We start from the raw sequence: 20,622 nt of genomic DNA, 5'->3' as shown, positions 1-20,622 counted from the left end.
AGGCACCCCAAATCTGGGAATGATCTCTTGTAGTAACCATTCAGCTGTTTCTTTTGCTTGGTTTGAGTGACAGGGAAGGGCTTCTGGCCATCCAGAAAATGTGTCAACCCCCATTAAGAGATATTATCGAGTATCCTTGAGGTTCTCGTAACTCTACAAAATCTACCTGCCAATAGTCTCCTGGTTCTATCCCTACCTGAATTCTTCCTAGCTGTGTCTGTTGTCTAGCCACTGGGTTGTTTCTCAAGCAAATCTCACATTTTGTCATTACTGATTTTGCCATTGTTAACATTCATACTGAGATTAAATTTTGTTTTAGCAATTTCACCAGTGCTTCTGCACCCCAATGACATTCACTATGTTTAACTTGTAAAATTTCTCATATTATTAAGGGGGGGGGGGGAATACCACTGTTTGCCCTTGTGTAGTTACATACCACCCTTCTGAATTCTTTTGTGCATTCAGCAAACGTCCCAGTCTCTTGTCTTCTGAATATTTTGGTTTTGGAGGCAAATTGAATTGAGATACATTAAGTTTTAAAGGTATCAATGCCATTGCTGTTTGCACCTTTTGAGCAACCTGTCAGGCTGCCCAGTCTGCCTTTCGATTTCCCTCACAAATTTTAGAACCTCTTGACTGGTGTGCTTTACAGTGTATAATTGCCATTTGCTCAGGTTTTTGCACTACTTTTATTAGTTGCAGGATTGTGTCTTGATGTTTAATGTGCATACCCTGAGAAGACAGCAGTCCTCTTTCTTTCCACAGTGCTCCATGCACATGTACTACTCCAAAAGCATATTTTGAGTCAGTCCATATGTTCTCTTTTTTCCCTTCACTCAATTCTAGTGCTCTGGTTAAGGCAATCAGTTCTGCCCTTTGGGCAGATGTGTTTGGTGGTAATGCTTCTGCCTCAACTACTGTACTGATTGTTGTTACCGCATATCCAGCGTATCTGATTCAGTTCCCCATGAAGCTGCTTCCATCTGTGAATAACTCCCACTCTGGTTGCACTAATGGGACATCTTTTAGGTCTTCTACACAGTCATGCTCTAATGGGCCTTCTTCAGTTGTGGTACCTAGGAACCAGGCTAGATTCAAAAAGTTAGTTGTCTTTAATGTGACATCATCCTGCTTGGTCAGGATTACCTGGAATTTTATCATCCTGCTTGGAGATAGCCAGTGTCCCCCCCCTTTTGCTCTAAAACAGTGGTTACCGTGTGTGGCACATAGACATCTATGTGTCTTCCCATCGTGAGTTTCCTGGTTTCTTGTATCAACATTACAGTGGTTGCAACTGCCCGCAGACATGAAGGCCATCCGGCACTTACATTGTCAAGTTGTTTGGAAAAATAGCCCACCAGCCTTTTCCAGCTTCCCAAACATTGAGTCAGGACTCCCAGTGCCAGGTGAAGCCTTTCATGTACAAACAGCTGAAAGCCTTTAAACAGATCAGGTAACCCTAATGCTGGAGCAATTGTCAGTGCTTCTTTCAATTTTACCAAGGCCTCTTTCTGTGGTTTGCCCCAAGTGAAGGGCTGTGTCTTTTGAGCTTCATACAGGGGTTTGGCAATTAGCTCATAGTCCTTGATCCACAGACTACACCACTCTGCCATTCCAAGGAAGATTCGCAGCTCGTGAAGATTCTGGGGCTCTGGAATAGCACAAATAGCTTGGATATGGTTAGTACCTAGTTTTCTCTGTCCTTGTGAGATTTCACATCCCAGGTAAATTACAGTCTGTTGGGCAATTTGTGCCTTTTCTCTAGACACTTGGTACCCTCCCATTCCCAGTGAATTCAAAATCTCAATTGTTCCCTTCATGCAGGTTGCCTTTTCTTCTATTGCTATCAGTATATCATCAACATACTGCAACAAAAGGTATTGGTCTTTCAGTACTTGCCCCTCTTTGGTCCAGATCTCTAGTTCCTTTGCCAGTTGGTTTCTGAATAGGGTCGGACTGTTCTTAAATCCTTGGGGTAGTCATGTCCAGGTGAGCTGGGTTTTTCTTCCATTTCCTGGATTTTCCCACTCAAAGGCAAACAGTTTCCTACTTTCTTTGTCAAGGGTATGCAGAAGAAAGCATCTTTTAGATCAATTATAGTAAACCATTTATATATCTCTTTTACAGATGTCAACAATGTGTACTGGATAAATGTCTAGTTATTTTATTTATTGCCCTTAGATCCTGTACTAGCCTATAATCCCCATTGGGTTTCTTTACTGGGAATATTGGTGTATTATATTCTGATTCACATTCTTCTAGAGTTTGATATTATAGAATTTATCAATAGTCTTTGCTATTCCTTGCCGTGCTTCTGTTTTTATAGGATACTGTTTGACCTGTACGGCTTTTGCAATATGCTGTTTGCAATGGGCACTGATTCAAGCCCAACCCTTGCATGACTGACCCTCTGCCGCCCTTGCCAAACCCACCCCTCCCCATAGTTCTGCCTCAGCTGCTTCTAGCACCTCCCCTTGAATTTCCTTGTACTATTGCCAAGAGATTCTGCTCCTGCTGCTTGTTAACCTCTTTTTCTCTATTGTTATAAACGTCCAAGCTACCTCAAGCAACCTGTCCAAACTTCTTAACTCACCCCCCCCCCCCACCCCCCATCTCTGCAACTCCCTCCCAATGTCATCCCATGATTGGCCAAGAAAGACAAGAGCAAGCTGAATTTTCACCTGTTCTGCATCTACCTGGAGGTCAGTATATTTCCTGGCTGCTTCCCCAAGTCCTTCCAGAAAGGCAGCTGGAGACTCCCCCCTTTCTTGCCTGATCTCATATAATTTGGACCAATTCACAGTCCCAGGCATGGCACCCTGAACCCCCCCACCTACATCCACCCTCGATATTTCCTCAGCCCCATCATATCCACTCCAGGTGGGCTACTAGGATGCCACAATGGGTCCACAGTAGGAAAGTTATAATCCAAAGTCCCATTGCAAATTTCTTCTCTCACCCTTTCCCTGGCTGCACTAACTACCATTTCCTTTTGGTAGAGGCCATTAGAGTATCTAATATAACTTGGATGTCATCCCAGTCCAGATTTTGAGTTTTCAGAATAATTTTCACTACTCTGGCCACTTTATCAGGGTTTTCTCTGTAAGTCCAAGCTGACTGCTTCCAAATTACTAAATCTCCTGGGGAAAAGAGTACATTTACAAAAAACGGTCTGTCCACTCCCGCTCATTGTCTCAAAGGGGCAACTACAGTTCTCTTTTGTTTGTCTGATCTTAATAAACCCTCTCTTGTTTTAGACCAAGCCGGGGCTAATTTTAATCATGTCCAACGAGCAATAGGGGTTAGTGGTTTATCTTCATCGCTCCCACTACTATCTACTCCTTTTGCACCCTCCCCATATCTCTGTATTACAGTTACATCTTGGTCACTTTCTGGGGAAGGAGGGGCAGGTGAAGACAGCAAAGAGGGTACAGGAAGATAGGAGCAGGTGAAGGAGGCGTTGGAGGGAGAGGAGGGTATCCCTGAGCAGGAGTAGGTGAGGGAGGAGGGTATCCCTGAGCAGGAGTAGGTGAGGGAGGAGGGTATCCCTGAGCACGAGTAGGTGAGGGAGGAGGGTATCTTTTGGCAGGGGGGTGTAAGTGGGTCAGGTGAAATAGGGTCAGGTGAGGTAGGGTCAGATTCCCTTGATGCCGTGAGGGCTACCAGCAATTCACCATCTATATCATTTTTCCAATATAAACTTTCATCCAATGCCAGGTGTTCTAAACAACGCTTCCCTTGGACACAACCCATGCAATTATTGTTTTCAGGTATTTTAACAATCATTAACCCACACTGAGCCAGCCACTCTGGTTTTTCCTGCAAACAGGAAAACAAATCAATGTACAGAACTTCATCCAATCTCCTCTCCTGTTTACAAAACATCAATAACTGTGAAATCATGTCATATTGCAAAGAACCGTTTTTCAGCCACGTTTTCCTTTTTTTTTCTCTCTTTTTTTAACCTTTTTTAATTTTTTATTTTATATGCAAGACATATTTTGGCCACCAAGTGTTGCAATAATCAATCAACTTAACCTTACGTAACTCGTGCCCAAAATTACCTTCCTTCCAATGTGCTATTAAGCACCCCAAAGGATAAGTGTGTAGTATGGGGGCATTGCCGCCCAAAATCCATTTGAACTTCTCCATGTTACAGCTATAATAGACCCCTGATGCTGAACCTGCAATGCTTTTGCGATTGACTGACAGACGGTGCCTAGGCAATACCAGGAATTCCTTAGCCCAACAACACACAGCTTTCGCTGCGTCTAACTGGCAGGCAACCAGACCAGATTAAAAGAACCTTACCTTTCTCCAGGGGACGTTGTCAGCGGTGGGGGGTCCTGGTGCCGATGGGCTCCCCGAGAATCCCTTGGTGCCGGCTGGAGCGTGATCAGGTCATGGGGTCATCAGCAGCACTCACAAGGTCCCATCTGGGTCACCAAAATGTTAGCGTGGAAACATATAATCACAGGATGATTATATGCAGGTGCTTTTATTGAAGAGCTCTGGGAACTGGGCTACAAACCCAAATCTGACCCCAACATGGATTTGAGATGAACATGATTTTATACCCTTTTAATTATGTAACTATATATTAATTATTAAACTCATATTGTTCTATTGTATACATTGATCTTATCCAAGCATGAATTACTCTAATTTTCATCAGGTCCTCCAAACACCTTTTCTCATGATTCTTATTACAATTAAACAATAACTATATTCAACTACCAAACAATCGTATCATTTATCATACGGTGATTACACAGGTGCAGTTTCACCTGATCTAATTTGTTCCCAGGGCCTAGTTCCCATTCCCAGGGCCTAGTTCCCCAGGCCTACCTTACCATCCACTAAATTTATACAATTCCCATGATTTTAGAAACATTTTAACCCTATGCTATCACCTTCAAGGTGGTTTTAAGCAGCCCATTGCACCGTTCCACTTTCCCAGCCGCTGGTGCGTGATAAGGAATGTGGTACACCCACTCGATGCCGTGTTCTCTGGCCCAGGTGCTTATGAGGCTGTTCTTGAAATGAGTCCCATTGTCTGACTCAATTCTCTCAGGGGTACCATGTCTCCAAAGGACTTGTTTTTCCAGGCCCAGGATGCTGTTGCGGGCAGTGGCATGAGGCACAGGGTAGGTCTCCAACCATCCAGTGGTGGCTTCCACCATGGTCAGCACGTAGCGCTTGCCTTGGCATGTCTGAGGCAGTGTGATGTAGTCAATCTGCCAGGCCTCCCCATACTTATATTTGGACCACCGCCCCCCATACCAGAGGGGCTTCACTCGCTTGGCTTGCTTGATGGCAGCACACATCTCATAGTCATGGATAACCTGGGAAATACTGTCCATGGTGAGATCCACCCCTCTATCTCATACCCACTTATAGGTGGCATCTCTGCCCTGATGACCTGAGGCATCATGGGCCCATCGAGCCAGGAACAATTCTCCCTTGTGTTGCCAGTCTAAGTCTATCTGTGACACCTCTATCCTTGCAGCCTGATCTGCCTGCTCGTTGTGTCAGTGCTCCACATTAGCCCAACTCTTGGGGACATGGGCATCTACATGATGGACATTAAATATGTTAATGATTTTGGGAGAAAGGATTATAATATGTATCTTTATTCCAGGAAAATCAGTGAATATGTATATAAAATAGAGTATAAAAACAGAAGCATTTTCTATTATCACTGTGTGAGTTTGCTGGAGTTATGCCCCACACATCCAGCCAAATAACGCCTGCTTTCTACAGGAAAACACAGGAGACTGCTCCTCAAACATAGGGCTGAAATGCACAGAAAGAGAATGCTCACAAAATTGCACCAAACTGTTTCCAAGCCACCAAAATCCCTGAAATGTAATCAGACAGTTTAATTTAAACAGCAGAATGGGACAGACTCCTTTGCTTTGCAAAGAACAAGTACAATATATCTACTTAAGACAATTCCTTCTGGAATAACACATTCCTCAACTTCTCCTGAAACTGGGATTTTATACTAAATACAGACATGACTTTTTTTTTCCAACCTGACTTTCACGGCAGTCCACTTTTGCCCTGTGAGTCTCACCTTAAAGAGCTTTTGTAAAGATTGTTTTATCTGCAATGACTTTGTGCCTGTATATGGGAAGTATTTTTAATTATTCTTTTAACCATTGCTGCCCTCAGAGTGGGTTTGCCTGAGGAGAATAGAAGCTCAGACATGCGGGTGTGAGCAGGCTGCTTCCCCTGGAGTAATCAAAGTATACACAGAGCTCACATCTGGGATTTGAGAGGTCCCAGCTGGCTGGAATCTGGCAAATGTACAAATGTCAAGGAGGACAAGAAGGGGGACCCCAGACACTCCAGGCCAGTCAGTCTCATTTCAATACCAAATAAAATAATGGAAAAGTTTATTCTGGGAAGTATTGAAAAACACCTGGAGGACAATACAGGCATCAGTCAGAGTCAGCATGGCTTCATGAGGGGAAGGTCCTGCTGGTGAAGTCTGATTTCCTTCTACAACAAGGTAAAACACACCAGTTGATGCAGGAAAGCCAGCACATGGAATCTTTCTGGATTTCAGCAAAGCTTTTGGTACTGTGTCTCCCAGAATGCTTCTGGACAAAGTGTCCAGCACACAGCTGAATAAACACATTGTGGGATGGGCAAGCAACTGGCTCAGGGGTCAGGCACCAAGGGTGGCAGTGACTGCGGTGACACCACACTGACAGTGGTCACCAGTGGGTTCTGCAGGGCTCCACTGCCAGCCCCGGCTCTTCAACATCTTCCTTAAGGACCTGAACACAGGGCTTGAAGGGATAATCAGTGAATTTACTGATGACACTAAACTGGGAGGAGCCGTCACCTGCCTGGAGGTCAGAGAGGCTCTGCAGAGAGACCTCACAGCTAGAGATGGGCAATCACCAACTGTGGAGTTTAACAAGGGCAGTGTCAGATTCTGCCCCTGGGATGGGGCACCCCTGCCTTGGTGTATGGACCAGGAAGGAGAGGCTGGAGAGCAGCTGTGGGGAGGGACCCAGGGGTCCTGGCCAAGGGCAAGTGGAACATGAGTCAGCAGTGCCCTGGCAGTCCAAAGTGCCACCATGTCCTGGGGCAGCAGGCCCAGCATCAGCAGCCGGGCCAGGGAGGGGATTGTCATGCTCTGCTCTGCACTGGGGTGGCCTCACCTTGAGGGACAGCACAACATAGAGAAGACATAAAGCCATTGCAGAGTGTCCAGAGGATAATAGCAATCTCTTCACTCTCATGAGCAGGGACAGGACTCGAGGAAATGGCTGGAGCTGAGTCAGAGGAGGCTTAGGTTGAATATTAGGAAAATCTTTTTCACCTAGAGGGGGCTTGAGCACTGGAACAGGGTCCCCAGAGAAGTGGTCCCAGCCCCAATTCTGTCTTGGGACAAGAAGCATTTGGACAGTGCTCTCAGGACCATAGTGGAATTGTTGCGGTGTCCTGTGCAGGGACAGGAGTTGGACTCAATGATCCTGATGGGTCCCTTCCAACTCAGCACATTCTCTGAAATTACTTCAGCATCCAGCACTCAACTTCCATTCCAGAATAACTCACCTGCCCTGTAGAGGAGATGAATCTCTCTGCAAACAGCCCTTCAACAGTCCCCTGGAACCTCCTTTGAGATAAGAAAAACTACTTGCTTCGAATGACTCATGTTATAAAAATGCAAGCTCTTCCTATCTTTTTAGAATATTACTGGTTGGGTTTGGTTCTTTATAATTGGTTGTCCCAAACAAAGAAAGATAATGTAGTTAGCCAAAATGTGTTTACCCTGTTTTCCATTGGTTTACTTGTGATCCCCCCAAAACCTATAAAAGTACATGTGTGATCCCCTATCTTTGGATTTGTAGCCTGACCCCTTCACGGACAATAATAAAGCCTGTGGAAAAAAGTCTGAGCTGCTCTCCCGGTCTTTTTATGCCGGCTGGAAACTACAGGTTTCTGTGAGAAACCATGAAGCTAAGTGCCTGAAAGGCCAGCGCTCACAAACCTTGTCACTTTCCCCTGCCCAACAACACGGCAGGGGACACAACAAAAAGTTACACTGTCCCATCCTGTGTCCCCAGCTCTGCCCTGGCACTGCTGTCGCCGTGTCCCCTCCTCCTGCCCACAGGGCGCAGGTACAGCTGCAGGGATGGCCTTGTCCCTTGTGTCCCCTCAAGACCCCACGGCTCCTTGGGCACCTTGGAGGGGACAGAAAACACCCTCTGGATCAGCGCCCAGTGCACGCTGCCCTTGGGGACACCCCTGTCACCAGCCCTGTCGCTGTCGGGGTGGCTGTAGGAGCGTTTCCAGCCCTGCAGCCGCTCCCAGCGCTGGCTCCCCAGGGACCCCCCGCCCCTTTTGGGGTCCCCTCCTGGGGTGGTGGCGGCCACAGTGTGCCACTTGTAGGTCTTCAGTAGTGCGGGGGGGGCTCAGGGGTGTCCGGGGGGGCTCACACCTCCATGTGTGGTGGCGGGGAGTCAATTTTGGGGAGTTCAGGGGCTGCATTTGCTGGCGGCATCATGCGGGAAGTCATTTTGGGGGGACCAGGGGTTGGATTTGGGGCTGGTGGGATGGGGAGAGGAATTTTGGGCTTGGATTTGGGGTTGGTGGGACAGGGGAGGCATTTTGGGGACTGAATTTGGGAGTGATGGGGTAGGGAGAATAATTTGGGTGGGTCCAGGAGCTGCATTTGCTGGCGGCATCATGCGGGAAGTCATTTTGGGGGGACCAGGGGTTGGATTTGGGGCTGGTGGGATGGGGAGAGGAATTTTGGGCTTGGATTTGGTGTTGGTGGGACAGGGGAGGCATTTTGGGGACAGATTTGGGAGTGATGGGGTAGGGAGAATAATTTGGGTGGGTCCAGGAGCTGGATTTGAGGGTGGTGGTGGGAAGCATCCCCAGCCTGGAATCCCCACCTTGAAGGGTCCCAAATTTCCTGACCACCCAGGGGTTCCAAATTTTTGGGTTCTCCTGCCCACCCATGCCAGCCTCCCGCAGCCTCCACCCCTGCTGGGGACAGGGTGACAGGTGTCCCGCTACCCCTGTGCCCCAAGTGCAGGAGGGACTGGAGGCATTTCTGTTGCGCCCCAACCACACTTCCCTTCCCCCCTACACCTTGGGGATACCCCTGACCACCTCTTTATCACCCTGGGGTGCCCCTCAGTCAGGGGGTGCTTGGTCACACCGCAGGACCCCCTCTCTGTGCAATCCCCGAGGTGGGGGTGGTGGCAACATTTTTGGGGTCACTCCCGACCATTTCCTTTTCCCTGCATCATCCTGAGGATGCTGCACCACCCCACATCACCCCCCCCCCCCCCCCCAAACACTGCCCCTGCCACAGCATTCCCTGAAGGGACCTTGGGGACTGTCCCCATGTCCTCCCCTCCCCCCTGACCCCCCGTGGTACCTCCACTGCTCCACCTGTGCTTGGCCCCAGTTCCTGTCGCGACCTCCCCATGTAAACGGGCAGGAGTTTCAGTCACATCCTCACCTCCTCCTCCTTCTCCTGCGGTGGACTCACTGGTGACACCAGAAGAACACCACGGGTCACCCTTCGAGGGGACTGCAGAGTCACGGTGGCTCCTGGAGTCCCCCTGGTGTGACAGCTGAGGGGCCTGAGATCCTGCGGTGACAATCTGGGGGTTGGGTGCTTGTTTTGGAATCTCCAGGGTGGATCCCTAGGTCCTGAAGTCCCCTCCCACCACCATACTCACCCCCCCCAGCTCATGCCTCAGTTTCCTCCTCACTCTGCAGGGACTACCCAGAGCTGATATTCTGATACTGGGTTTATTTTGGGGTGTTTGGGGTTGGGGCAACTGGAATGGGCTGGTGGACCAGTGAGGCTGGCCAGGGCATTGCCAGGCTGGTGATCATCTGTGCTGGGGGCTGGCCAGGCTGGGGGTCTGCAGGACCAAGGGTTGTCCAGACCAATGTCCAGCTGGGATCTACCCAGAGCATTGTCCATCCAGAGTGGGATCCATGGCTCTGGTGTCCATCTGAACCAGTGTCCAGCTGGTATCCATGGCTCTGGTGTCCATCAGGACCAGTGTCTAACCTCTCCTGCCCCCATCCATCCCAGACTCCCTGGCCAGGGATACTCCTCACTGCAGAGTGGACAAGACCCACGGTCAGTCCCAAGAGGACCCCAAACTCCCTCCCACCAGGAACTGCATTGAGCAGCGCTTTGCCATGGCCAAGATGAAGGTGCTGGTGGCACTGTGGTGGCACAAGTGGTGGCATTGATGCCATCCCAGTTCATGTCCCCATCCACGTCCCCCCATATCCATATTCCCCATGTTCCTACTCATGTCCATGTACCCTCATGTCCATGTCCCCTTACCCAGGGCTGTGTCCTTACATGTCCTCACACATCCCCACCCATGTCTTTGTCCTGCCACGTCTCCATCCATGGCCATGTACCCATCCATGTCCACGTCTCCCATTTCCCCATCCATGTCATTGTCCACCACGTGTCCTGATTCATGCCTTAGTACAATGACTTTACCCCGATTTTGGGTGTTTTTAACGACAAAGAGAAATGAAAGAAAATCTAGGCCACGAGGAGCCAGGAGGATGTGGAGCCCCCAGCCGGGTGCCTTCTCAACATAGATGAGTGGCAACACAGATCACCAGAGCTCTGCCCACTGGGGGTCACTGGGGATCATCCAGCACAGATCCTGCCATGGGGGATGGAGCTGGAGCAGCACATGAAGCTTTTCCCACACTCGGGGCACTCACAGAGCTTCTCTTAGTGGAAACTCTGTTGGTGTATGATCAAGTTAGAGTGCTGTGAGAATCTCCTCCCACACTCCCCACACCCGTAGGGCCTCTCCCCGGTGTGGATGCGCCGGTGCCTGACGAGGGTGCAGTTTTGCTTGACGCCCCTCCCACAGTCAGGGCAGCAGAAGGGCCTCTCATCCATGTGAATGCGATAGTGCTTGAGCAGATCAGAACTGCTCTGAAATCTCTTCCAGCACTTATCACACTCAAAGGGCCTCTCCCCTGTGTGGCTCCTTTGGTGGACAGTCAATTCTGAACTTATCCTGAAGTTCTTTCCGCATTCCCCACGTTCATAGGGCCGCTCCCCCGTGTGGATTCTCCAGTGGCAGATGAGGTTGGATTTCTGACTGAAGCTCTTCCCAACTTTTGAGCACTTGTGGGGCTTCTTCCCATCATGAAGCTGCTCATGGACCACCAGCTCCAAGCTCTGGCCGCGTCTTTCCTCCTGGGATCCCCGTGATCTGCACTTGCAGCCCCTCCTCATGCGGGATCTCCAGGGCTTTTCCTCCCCGTTGGATTGCTGCACCGTGGAGCTGCTCAAAACGGCCTCTTCCACGAGGTTCTGCTGCGGGGATTTGTCCTTCCTGGTCTCCTTCCCCTGCTCCATCGGGCCAAGGTTGGGGAATGGGAAATCCTGGTTTGTGGGAAAACAAGGTCTGAGCACGCTGGGTTTGATGGTCCCTCTGCCCGAGGGCAGCTGGAGAAGCCAGGGCCCCTTGCAGCCTCGGGGAGCCCAGAGCCCGCTCAGCACCAACCTCCCGCACCCCTCCAGGCTGCCGGAGGTCCCCCGGCTCCGGGTCCAGCAAGATCCCTGCCCTGCAAAAAACCCCTCCCGGAGACCCTTCCGCCGACTGATTTGGGACGAGCTTCCCCTCCCAGCTCACCTGCGGAGTCCGAGGGGGGGTGATGCTGCCGCAGCCGAGGGAGTTGCTGCCTGAGGGGAAAACTGCGTGTTTCTGCGGCTGCTACTCTCCCTCCCGTTCTGCCCTGGGGAATTCCAAAGCAGCTGCGCCCGCGGGGCACTGGGAGCGATACTAGGAGCACTGGAAGCGATACTGAGAGCCCCAGAAAGGAATTGGCAGCGCTATCCCTGCCAGGACCGCTCTTACTGGGAGCACTGGCTGCAGCCGGCGGTGGGCGGGGCCACATACAAGGGCATGGTTATGCAAATCCAGAGCGATCGCGCGCTGTAATTGGTCGGAGGGAGGACCGCGGGGTTTCCCCAGTCACGTGAGAATCGACGTGGGGGGGGCCGGGGATGGCGGCGGCGTCGGGTGAGAGGGGACGGGAACCGGGAATGGGGACGGGGAATGGGAACCGGGTTCGGGAACGGGAAGTGTGACTGGGAATGGGGACTTGGAATGGGACGGGGAATGGGACCGGGAATACGGGACAGGAACCGGGAATGAGAGCGGGGATGGGAATATGGGAGCAGGTCAGGGAATGTGGGAGCAGCAAGCAGAGAGAGAATATGGGATGGGGATTAGTGTTCAGAAGTGTTCCAGTGAAACACCCCGGGGCTGTGAGCTCTGCAGCTGGGCCTGCCCTGGGCTGCTGCGGCCCAGGGCCCCAAGGCTGGAGCTGCAGCCTTGCTCCTGTGTCAAGAACAGGAGCCTCGTGCAGGCCCATGGCCCTTGCATGGCCCCACTATGAGGGAGGGCTCTGAGGCACAGGGGTGCTGGCAGGATGGGCTGCTGTGGCCAGCTGGGGGCCTCTGAGCAATGCCCAAAGCCTTGTACTCTCTGCAGCTGGCCAAGGAGAGCAGCAGGGCTGAAGGGTTCATGTGGCACGGCAGCCCCAGCTGTGAAACCCTCGGCCCCCATGGGAGAGGTGGCCCTCAGGAATGGGACTGGGAATACAGGACAGCACTGGGAATGGAACTGGGAATGGGACCAGGAATGGGGACCAAGATCTGGAATGAGACTGGGAATGGGGGTGGGAACTGAGAAAGGGCACCGGGGAACAGGGACTGGAAATAAGGACAGCGACTGGCAATACAGGAATGGGACCGGGAATACAGGGCTGGGACTGGGATTGGAGACAGTGACTGGGAATGGACCCCAAATATGGGACACAAGTGGGAATGGGACCAGGGATGCAAACATGGGTATGGGACAGGGAATATGGAAAGAGCAACCAGAGAGAGAATATGGGATGTGGATTAGGAAGATTGGGAACCTGAGTACGGGAGCAGAACTAGGAATGTGAACTTTGGAACAAGACAGGGACTATAGAAATGGAAGTATGGAACTGGAGCAGAACTGGGAATATGTCAGTGGGAACAGGACAAGGAATATGGGCCTGGGAATTTGGGAAAGGCAACCAGACAGAGAATTCAGGACACTGACAGGGAATGAGACCTCGAATGGGATCCAAACTGGCATGGGAGCAGGAGTGGGGTGACTTGGGAATGGGCTGGGGGCAAGGGAGCTGGCAGCAGGGACAGGGGGATCCTGGACAAGGCACACCAGGGACCAGGATGGGGGGACATGGGGACAGTTCCAGGGCAGGGGGTCCTTGGTCAGCTGCCCCAGAAACTCTGCCAGGGTGTCCCAGTGCCGACAGAGCTGCTGGGCCTGCAGTGCCCAAAGCCCTGAGCAACCCCCAAGTCCCTCTGAGGAACCCTGAAGTCCCACGAACCCAGCATCCCCCACATCCCCTGGAAGATCCCCCCATGTCCCCTTCCACATCTTAGTTCAACATCTTTATTTCTGCCCCAGTTTTGGGTGTTTGGAAAGGACAAAGAGAAATGCAAAGAAAATACAGGTAACGGGGAGCCAGGAGGATGTGGATCCCCCAGCCAGGTGTCTCCCCAACACGGATCAGTGGCACCACAGATCACCAGGACTCTGCCCACCCAGGGGTCACTGGAGATCATCCAATGCAGACCCTGCCATGGGGGATGGAGCTGGAGGAACACAGTCTTGGTTTAAAGACAGGTGTCTGCTGAGGAAGGCAGGAGCCTCTCTTGAAATGGAAAATGTAAACTCTCTCTCTCTCTGTTATAACTTTGAGATTAAGGAGCTCTCAGGCAAAGATATGGGAATAGGAATATCAGATTTTTACTGGGAAAATTAAAAGTATAGTAATATTAAAAAGAAAACACTGATAGAGTTAGAATGCAACCTGACACCCTATTGGTCACAGTGTTGGTAGCAGTCTGATTACATGCAGGCTATAGTTTTACTGGAGTGACAGATGTGGTTTTGTTGAAGCAATGATTTTGGAGAAGGGTGTGTTCTTTTTGATTTTTTTTTTTTTTAAGATTTACTGGTGATGAAGATGGGCCTGGTCTTTCTGGTCTTTCTCTAGGAATTTAGTGGGAAAAGGTTGCTGTGATATTTCAAATTTTAGATTTTATTTAGGTAGGAAATGCTTGGCTCTTCCCCTTGGGTGGGGCATTTCAAATGGGATGATGTAATTTGATTAATCATGCAGCGAGACTTAATGGCTTATTAACAGAAAATACCTTTGTTATAAATGAGAAAGAAAGTCTCCATATTTAGCAAAATTTAAGTTGCTTTATTTGATATAGACGGAGCAAGCAGCGCTGGGGAACGTGAGGGGTCAGCGCCCACTCCACGCTCTGTCAAACCTTGGTTTGCAGCTCCTTTTTATAGGATGTTTTTCCTCGTAGTAATCAATAACTGTTATTTTTTTTGTTGTCATAATTCTGCCAGGTAAGCGGTGGTGGTCAAAAAAACATCCATGGGACCGCTTGTGAAATCTCCGGACAATTTGTCAAGTAACCATCTGGTTTTGGTAGATAAAGAACAGCAGAAGTGGGAAGTCTGGTCTTAGCAGATAGGTTGCAATTGATTACACAAAGGCAGGAAATCTGATTTTGCAAAATCTTTCAGGCTGTGGGAAATCCTCATTTTGCAAACTGGTATTGAATACAATTTACTAAAAAACACAATATTCATAACAGGGGTATTTAAAGAGAATGATTTAATCATATATATTTTTCTCTATTTTTCTCTATCTAATGTCCATGCTTCATTTCAGACCTAAGTATTCTGGTTTATACAAACCCCACTACTTTTATGATTGACACGAATCTTTTATCAATTATCACATCTTCCTGGACAAAGGATGGGTCCTGAAAGGGGTAAACAAAACTACCCCACCTGGCTTTAACAGCTGGCCTATTAACAGAAGATATTTCCCCCTGCCCCCTGGAGTTATGATGGATGGGTCATGGAAGAGAGAAGGAACACTGCTCCACCTGCTTTTAACAGATGGTGATAGAATATATACTTGTGGTTAACATCTTACATTGCAACCTTAGACTGGCACAAAGCTCTTCTTGCACTCCGGGCACTTGCAGGGCTTCCCTCAGTGGTGCATCTTGGTATCTGGTGAAATGAGAGCTCTGTGAGAAGCTCTTCCCACACTTGGGGCACTCATGGGGCCTGAGACATCACAAGGGGCAGGGCTGTGATGTGCTCTGGTACCTGTGACTGAAGGCTGGTAGGGGGTCTTTTGAGATTCAATGCTTCAGACCCAGGAAGCTGCCAGCCTTCCCAGAGAGAGAGAGTCCTGCAAGGAACTGCCTTCTAGGGGATCTTCTGTCTGTTCTCCTGGCCACTGGATAAGCCTCAGGAAGGGGTAGCTGTGGCCACAAGTCATCAGCTCTGGTCAGTGATTTAATCTCAGCGATTCCAGCTCTGCTTGCAAGGCTTTCCCAGGCTGCCTCAGGGACAGAGAGACGGGAAGCGTCTTATGGCAAATTCCACAAAGATTCCTTTATTATTCAGCAGCTCTGTGAAGGGAGCCAGGAACGACTGCTCCCTAGAGAACTGAGGGAAATAACTGAGGTTTTTATGGGAGAGAGCAAGGGGGAAAGACCAATTGGTTACAAAGGATTAACATGGATACTAGGGCATGGTGGGATAAGAGAAGCTATTCAGTAGCTCACCATGACAAGAAAAGGTGTGCTAACCTAATGAGCATCCTTCTAGGAGGGTTGAGATAAGCTAATCACAGCCCACTCAAGGGAAATTCCTCTAAGGCAAAGCCATGGGCCTCCACATTTGACATCACAAGGAGCAGGGCTGTGATGTGCTCTGGAGCCTGTGACATCACAAGGGGCAGGACTGTGATGTGCTCTGGTGCCTGTGACATCACAAGGAGCAGGGCTGGCTGTGATTTGTTTGGTGCCTGTGAAATCCCAAGGGCAGTGTCACAGTGGGGGCAGCTCTCAATGTCCCCACAGGTCACTCTGTCCAGTGCAGCCGTGCCAGCGGTCACTGCGCACTCGGGGGAGGCTGGGCTGGACGGGGATCGGGGCAGAGACGCCGCCCCCGGGACTGGAGTCTCCCCCTGCCTCTGGGCCCAGCCCCTGGTGGGAGCGCCTTGGGCACAGCACGGGGCTGCTGCTGGGCCAGGGGGAGAGCCCCTGCCAGCTGCCTGGGCCCTTCTGATGCCTGTGCCACATCCCTGTGGCTCCTGTCCCTGCTGCTCCCTGCCACCTTCACTCCCTCCATCAAAGCACCACTCAACCTCTTCACAGTGACCTGTGAAAAGAAAGAGAGAAAGAAAGAATGAGAGAAAGGAAGTGTTGTCAGATGACCCTGGCTGGATGGCCGACACCCACCAAAGCTGCTCTCTCACTCCTCTCCAGATACGGACAGGAGACAGAAAACAGAATGAAGGCTTACTGGGTTGAGATAAGGACTGGGACATATCACTTAGCAAATGTCACAATGGGTGAAACAGGTCTGAAATTGGTGATATTAATTGAATTAACTGCTCTCCAAATCAGACCAGGAGAGTGAGAAGTAAGATAACTGTATCTTCTGCCCATCCCTCCCTCTTTCCCAGCTCTGCCTCCTCCCCCAGTGGGTGCAGGGAGATGGGGAATGGGGGTTCTGGTCAGTTCATCACATGTTGTTTCTCCTGCTGCTGCTCAGGGAGAGGAGCCGTTCCCCTGCTGCACCATGGGGTCCCTCCCTGAGACGCTTCTCCATGAACTTCTCCAAGGTGAGTTCATCTCAGGGACAGCAGTTCTTCATAAACTGCTGCAATGTGGGTCACGTTCCTATGGGCTCGCAAGTCCTACCAGGACCCTGCTCCAGCGTGGGCTTCTCTCTCCACGGGTTGCTGGTCCCTGCCAGGTCCCTGCTCCAGCACGGGTTTCTCATGGGGTCACAGCCTCCACTCAGGCGTCCCCCTGCTCTGGCACGGGCCCCTCCAGGCGCTGCAGGTGCACCTCTGCACTCTGTGCCCTCCATGGGCTGCAGGGGCCCAGCTGCCTCACCAGGGACTGCACCACAGAATCTCAGGGCAATCAGCTCCAGCACCTGCAGTAGCTCCTGCCCCTCCTCCTGCCCTGCCCTGGCTGTGTGCACAGTTGTTCCTCTCATGTTCTCGCCCTGCTCTTCCCTGGCCACAGTTACAACTGCACGAGAACTGCTTTTCTTCAGTCTGTTTTCCCAAAGGTGTTCCCACCATTTCTACCTGGCCCAGCCTTGGCCAGCGGCTGGTCCGTCCTGGAGCCGGCTGGCGTTGACTCTGCAGGACATGGAGGAGCAGGTGCTTCCAGCAGCCTCTCACAGAAGGTGCTTCTAGAGACCCCCCATACCAAAACCTGGCCTGGCAAACCTAGTATAAGTGTGGTAGGGTTTTTATTACCATGATTAATTCTTATTATTGCTATTAGCTCTATTATTGCTATCAATAGTACAGTTATTCTTAGTTGTGTTACAATTAGTACAGGTATTTTTAGTCTTTTTGACTATTAATCGTTGCTTTATTAGACATCAGAATAAAAGTTCTTAATTGCAAGTAGAAGGTAGGAGTTTGGCAGCTGCTCTCCCTGCCCTATTCTGTGTCATTGCTGCGTGTGAAGTGGCAGCTGCCAGGACCCCCCATTTCCCTGGTTTGGGAAATTGGATGGCATTGCTCACATGTCAGAAAGAGAGGCCTGATTCCAATTAAATGCATTGCCTGAGCTCTTGTAGTCGCAATGCTCAAAGCTTGTTTTCTAACGTTGCTGACTTGCTCAGCTTCTGTTCATATTTGCGATTTTGGACCAAAATGTTGTCAGATGTGATTTTGCAAGGTTTTCTGTAATGAGCTGTCTGTTTTGCTCTTGGATTTCTTAATGGTGGGTCAGAACGGAATGCAGCATTTTGGGTGGGAGCCCTTCAGTCTGATCTGGGACTGTCTGAGCAGCAGCTGGTTTTGCACCTGTAAGCAGAGATAGCAAAGATTGCATGAAGTGAATATTGTGCCCGGTTGCGGAAGCCGTAGCGCCTGGCGAGCGCGGGGCAGCTGCCGGGATCTTCGGGGCACGGAGGAGCCGCAGACGGACGTTGCAAGTGGCTCCTTCGGGGCAGGATTTTGTCCTGATGCGGGGGAATTGCCGCGGGCTGGGGCCTCTGCCGAGCGTCGCCGCCTTTCCCCGGGAGCCCCCGGGCAGAGCTCTGTGCTCAGGGCCGAGGGCCAGGCACCCGCTCGGCGGCTCCGAGACGGCAGAGTTTTGGGGGTGCCGCTGTTGGGGGCAGTGCCGGGGGAGTTGCCCCGGGCTGGAGACTCAAGGGCGCCGAGGATGGCGAGCACCCAGTCCATGTGGCATGGGACAGCTGCGGACATGCCTGGGGGGCAACCTGTGTGGGGGCTGAGGAGGTTTAAGAAGTCGGAGAGGATTGGAGGAGGGGGAAGGCACCCAAAAACGTACCAGAAGCAAGAAGGTGCCTGAATTTAGGGGAAAGGATGGAAAATGGGGGAAAGGATCCAAAAGATGAGGAAGGGAAGCAAAATAAGGGGAAAGGAAACAAAATAAATGGTAAAGACTCAAAAGAGGGGGAAAGACACAAAATAGGGGATAAAGTATCCAGAATAGGGAGAAAGTATCCAAAATAAGGGGGGAAGACCCAAAATCCAAGGAGAAAAGGTTTCATGGGGTGTCATAACTGTCATGGCGTGTCCCTACGTGTGCTGGGGTGGGTGCAGACACTCAGCACCAGGAGCAGCCACAGAAACATCCTGAGGGACACAGGGAGACTCTGCAGGACATGGGCTGGGGACCTTGGAGTATCAGGCCCCACCAGGGGTGGAGGACAGGAACATAGGAGGAGACATGGGGGCACCTGGAAGGGGACAGGGACACACAGAGGTAATGGCCACAGTGGAGGATGAGGACAAATGGAGGGGAAGGGACACAGTGCCACCAGGACACACAGCAGGGGACAACATTGCCACACCTGTGGGGACACTGCCACTAGGACACCACTGGTGACACCCTGCATGGGACACTGCTGGTGGCACTGACATTTGCGCTGTCCTCAGAGGTGGTTGGGCTCCCCTGAGGGTGGTGGCCCTGGTACACTGTGGTGGCTGTCACTTGCTTCCACACCCCTTGTCACCAACTGAACAAGCCCGGACAACAACTTGTCGACAACCCTCCCGCCCTGGTGGATGGTGACATTCAGCTGGGATACTGCAGCAGTGATGGTGGGAATGTGGTGGCAGGAACTGCATTAGGCAGTGCTTTGCCATGACTGAGATGAAGGTGCTGGTGGCATTGATGCTGTCCCAGTTCGTGTCCCCACCCATGTCCATGTACCTTCATGTCCCCAGCTAGGTCTGTGTCCCCATCCATGTCTATGTCTCCATGAAAGGCTGTGTCCCCTCACGTCCCCATCCATGACCTCACCCATGTCCTTGTCCGCCACATGTCCCCATCCATGCCTTACTTCAACATTTTATTTTAACCCCATGTTGAGGGTTAGTTCTTTCTATTTTTTTTTTCCCTCTGTGGAATTTTCCCCATTGTCATGCTAAGATACCTGTTGACTGGGCCCTGGTGACAAGGGGGAGGGGACGGGAGGGAAGAAGCAAGCCCCGCGAGATTCAAACAGCCAGAAGAGGAAGAGGAAGGCTGGGCCTCGGCCCATTTCCCCCGCGGAGTTCGGACGAGAAGGACGATCGCCGTCTGTGTCCCATCCCAGCGTCGGGAAACCACCATCGGACCCTGCCCGGCTGTCTTCTCGCTGTGAACTACCACCATCCAGCACTCTACTGAGCACCGGGACCGACACCGTGAGCGGAGAGCTCTCTCTCCATCTCTCTCTCCCCCTGGGACAGCTCTGCCATCACCCCCAGCCCTCCTGCAGCTCTGCGGGAGCCGCCCGCCCCCAGCACCGGGAACTGCAGCTCAGGGAAAAGGTGCCTGCAGCCAAAAAACACTGGGACTGAGTTACTGTTCTGTTTGTGGGTAATTTCATAGCTGTTGTTGGTCTTGTTAAATATACTAGTAAAGAACTGTTATTCCTACCCCCATATCTTTGCCTGAGAGCTCTCTTAATTCCGAAATTATAATAATCGGAAGAATCATATTTTCTTTCAGTCCAAGGGGAAGCTTCTGCTTTCCTTGGCAAACACCTGTCCTTCAAACCAGGACAGATTTTGGCGCCCAACGTGGGGCCCGAGGGCATTGAGAGAAAAGGGTGAAAAAGGAATAACAGTTCTTGAGTTACCTCAGTTTTGTGTTAGGTGGCATCATGTTGTCCAGCTTACCGTGGTTTGGGCTCCATGTGGCCCCAGCTTTATCTCTCCCATTTGCAATCCCTTACTTGAACATGGGTCCTATAACTCAGGCTGCTGTAACTATTATCCAGTTCCTTTTGTGGGCTGATAACGTGAGAAATTCATGGATTTTTAACTTCCTCTGGAAGGTGGGCACATGGATTCGGAGCTATCACACTCTAACTGTATGTTTTTGGGGCTACTTTAATAATGGTACATACTGTGAGGATATGACACCAGGGAAAATTTTGTCCCAACCCCTTACACAGTTTTTTGGGTCTGCTCCACCAGCTTTTGAGGGGT

Source organism: Cinclus cinclus, unplaced genomic scaffold, assembly GCF_963662255.1.
Source record: "Cinclus cinclus unplaced genomic scaffold, bCinCin1.1 SCAFFOLD_85, whole genome shotgun sequence".
NCBI classification, from domain to species: Eukaryota; Metazoa; Chordata; class Aves; order Passeriformes; family Cinclidae; genus Cinclus; species Cinclus cinclus.
This window is presented reverse-complemented; position numbering follows the sequence as displayed.